Here is a 562-nt window from a genome sequence, read left to right as displayed (position 1 = left end):
TTATACAAGTGAGAAAGTTAACAAGGATTTGTAGAAATAAAATACTAGATCATGCCAGTCCCGAATAATGAGATTGATTATCACATTATAGCACCCCACGGCTGAAAAGGCATGCATGTTCGGTGGTGGAATTCGAACCTGCGACCCATAGGTCGTAAGTAGAGCGTCTTAGCCATCAGGCCATGTCAAGTCCTTAATGTAGTTTGCCTTGAAAATAATTAGGTTCTCTCGACCATGTAGAGTGTATAAGTCAAAGCTCTTAAAGTATTAACATTTGTGATGTAAGATTAGTAGGGCTAAACTGCTTTGCTATATGTTATTTATGTGGTTTTCAAATATGTAGGGTTAATCAAAAACCTTGAACCAGTTATAAAAGAAAGTTCATTGGTATTGAATAAAGACAAAGACATTTAAATAACAAACTCAAATACAGTAAGTTTAATGTTTCACAAAACAAAATTGAAATGGTGTATTTAAGTGTTTTACACAGACTCACCCCCCAATGAAAGAATAGATCATTCCAAGCTTTTACTTGTTGTTAAACAAATATTTAAACAACTCT

The sequence above is a fragment of the Limulus polyphemus genome, unplaced genomic scaffold (assembly GCF_000517525.1).
Source record: "Limulus polyphemus unplaced genomic scaffold, Limulus_polyphemus-2.1.2 Scaffold141, whole genome shotgun sequence".
NCBI classification, from domain to species: Eukaryota; Metazoa; Arthropoda; class Merostomata; order Xiphosura; family Limulidae; genus Limulus; species Limulus polyphemus.
The sequence above is the reverse complement of the archived record's forward strand: the minus strand, read 5'-3'. Positions refer to the sequence as shown.